Below are 3,675 nucleotides of genomic sequence, written 5' to 3'. Positions count from 1 at the left end.
ATGCTGTGCTTTATGCTCAGAAATCAGCCTGTCCCAGCAGGCTGGGGACCCGCAGTAGCTCCTTTCTCTCTGCAGCAGGACTCAGAGCTGCATGATGTGGTAGTGAATGTATTCCTTCAGGATATACAAGAAGGAAGATGAAGGACTAAGATTAAAAAAACACAGCCTGAAGGATGAGTGCTAGAGTCCAGGACAAAAGTCAAACAGGAGAAATAAGCCAGTAAGCTGGAGGAAACAGCCTGACAAGTCTCTTGTTTGGGATGCAGCACAGGATGGAAATCAGGCCCTAATGTGTATACCTGAGACCTTCCAAGCACCATTTTCTGGGCATTGCTGGGTCAGGACCTGGACATGAGCCCAACTCTGCTGTATCAGAGTAGCTGTGCAGGGTGCTGGTGTTGGCATGTGCTCTCTGCTTTTTCTCCAAAGCCCCCCAGCATCACATGGGCCAGTGGAGAAGGTCCCTGCGGGGAGGTGTCTGCCCTGCAGCACGACCAGTGTGCTGTGGCCTGGAGCCAGCCACTCCCGTCCACTGGTTGCATTTCTCCCACCACTGAGTTTTGTTAGTAATTTTTTTCTTTTCAAAACCCTGTTTATTCAACCCAATCCTGCTCACTCATGTAAGCCCTATCTGTGTGGTCTCTTACCTATGTTCTTTCCTGCTTCACATGCTGGCCAGTGTAGTTCTAACTTCAGCCTCAATTTCTTCATTATCCAAAGAGCTGAAATAATGCTGTACTTCACCCAGTTGGTCCTTAGAAACCTCAGAAAAAGATGCTTAAAATGTCTATATGATTTGGGAAGATACAAAATATTTCAGCAGCACCATAAGAAATTAATTTAGACAATTTTAATGGGAAGGTTATGGCTATGCCTTGAAAGATAATTCTGATGACATCTTTTCATTATTGAATCAATGTAAATGAATGGGTTTAAAATTCAATATCCAGATTTTCTGGATTTAATCTAATATAGATGTTCAGTTGTGAGAAGTCTGTAATTGTTCAGCAAAGCCAAAACAGATTCTCCCTTGTCTATAGTAAAGATACACAATCTCATTTTAAACTGCACACTGAAAAAAAATGGTGTTAATATATTATGAATATTATTAAGACACTTTTAAACGAACAGAAAGGCACCTCTTCCATGCACAGCTTGGGATGTCCAACTTGCCATACAGCCAAGGCCATTGGAAGAGGGTAACAATATCACACAACACAATATAACACTTCAGTACTCTTATCTCTCAGTCATTCTTTCATTTTTCTTTATTTGTAAAAGTTGTATAAAATGCCTTTTAAAATTGGTATGGTGAAACTGAGAGGCTTTTCCAATGTTGACCAGGTTTCTCTACAGGAATAATGTAGATACACAGCAAAGGAACCAAGCCAGACCTCTAGGAAAGGCTGTTGACACATCATTGACATCATGGAACTATATAGTGACATGAGCTCTCGTGCACTGCTGTCCACACACTCTATCACAGAACTCCAGTATCACAACTTAGTAACCAGCCTCTTCACAGTGAAAAACAAAAATTCAGAAAAATTTACAAAAGCTACACTTCAAAATTTGAAACACTTTTACAAAGGAGTAACTACAAATCTGATACTGAAAACAGAAGCTGACAGCTTCACCTATTGCTACATATTGATCTTGATCACTTCCAGACTTCAAACTTGCACCAGGCAAATCTATTTCTAGAAAAATGAAGAATGGAAGTTTAATGGCACCCACTGCTTTGAAAGAAAGATGATGGCAGTCTTCAAGTAAAGCAAAAAAGGCCTGTAGTAGTGTTTAGGGCTACAGAGTGGTAAAGGAGTCAAGTGGCTGTTGGACAAAGGGCTGTAGGAATGGCATTTTCTGGCAAAGTAGGGTGACTAGCACAGCCTCCTGGTTTTGAGAACACAGTATGCATGTGCACTTAGATTATAAGACACCACTACTGCAGGAGCAGGAAAAGCACTTTGCTTATGTAGAAGTCACTGGAGGAAGGCAGGGATCTCTCCTGTAAGAATAAAATCAGTTCAAAATTGTCCCTTTCATAAAGGACTGTCTCTTTTGCATAACTCTGGGTCAGAAAAGTGAGCCAGATTCTTCCATGGTGTAGCTCAAATCATCTCTGCCCAGTTTACTCCAAAGACAGCTTTTGACTGCAATCTTTGGCTCAACTTCAGCCACGTGTGGCTTTCTTGCTGTTTCTGGCAAAGGAGCCAAAACCTGGAGCAGGTGAGTGACTGAGTGCTAATGGGTCCTGTCAGGCTGCTGCAACACAGTTTCTACTCTGCACAGCTCTAAAACAAAGCTGGGCAGGCGAAAGTCACCAGTGATCAAACTACACAGCCTGAAGGAGAGGAGGAGAAGAAAACAGGGCTTTTATTTCAGAATACAGAGGCTGAAAGGCTTTCAGCTGCTGAACAATACTGACAACACAAAATTAAGGCTGCTGCAAGCAGTTCTTGAGCCCTGACTTGAAAATAACTAAATTTAGTAAATCTATGATCATTGAATGCATTTTCTTTTTTTGCAGCAGTCAGCCAGCCAGCCAGCCACTACAAACGCACCTGCAATAGTATCTGAAAGGCAGCTACTTTTACAGGATTATTCATAAACCTTCAGACCTCTTAGCCAACTGAGAGCTTTTCCTCACAGATTTTCCTATAGATCAGAAAATGTGTTCTCAAAGCTTTACTGTCATGGCTGGTAATGTCCTGGATGTAAAATAAGGCAGGAGGGTTATTCCATTTGTTTCTTTAAAGAACAGGATACCATGGCTCAGGTCCATGCAAATGTGGCATAGAGGAAACCTTGGCTCCATCTGCTCACCTTATCCCATGCCAGACCTCTTACCAGTGAGCCAAAGCAGAAGGGAAAAAAGGGCAGAAGCCCTGTCCAAGGCTCCCAGTAGTTCCTGCCCAGCCTTTCCTCCCACAGCTGCTTCCTGGGAATTCAGAGGAGCCCTGGTAAAATGCTGTCTACTAAAACAAAACCCTTTGTCAGTAAGAATACTTAGAGGTGCAAAACTCAATTTGCCTCAACAATTCCATAATACTCTGGAATCAGAAAATGTAGTTTATGTAGTAAGTCCTCCTGCATCATCTAAGCTATTTATCATGTGACTAGAGAAAGCCTTACAGTAAGGAGCTTTCTCTTCTTGGTCCTGGATATAGCACCGAGAGTTAACACAGAGGTAAAGTTGCTTCAGAGTGGTGCAGCACTTCTGCTGGAACACAGGAATAGGGCACTTACGAGTCTTTTCCTTCCCCTGTCACATCTTGTTTCTTGAACAAGCTCTGCAAGCTCAAGCTTGTTGTAGCATGGAGGTACTGCTCAAAAATACGACTTGATCCTCTGTAGGCTCAGGTGACCCAGAGAAAAAGTAAATGTTGCCCACCGTCCTGAAACATGGCCCTGTGTTCCTGAATTTATTTAGAACACATAAGTCATGAAATCACAGTTCTGCTTGATTCTTCTTCCAAAAAACACTCCCATGTTGAACTTCTTAGACATGCTATGCTTGTCCTCAGAGGAGGCAGACCCTTTCCAGAATTTAGCTTCCTGAAACATGTACTTTACAGATAAAGATGTGGAACAGTGTATCTTTTTGAGGGAATAAAGGGAAATAACTTTGCTACCTGCTTACAGTCATTGAAACAGCAATACCTATCTTTTTTC

The sequence above is a fragment of the Corapipo altera genome, unplaced genomic scaffold, assembly GCF_003945725.1.
Source record: "Corapipo altera isolate COAL_440 unplaced genomic scaffold, ASM394572v1 89, whole genome shotgun sequence".
Classification (NCBI taxonomy): Eukaryota; Metazoa; Chordata; class Aves; order Passeriformes; family Pipridae; genus Corapipo; species Corapipo altera.
This window is presented reverse-complemented; position numbering follows the sequence as displayed.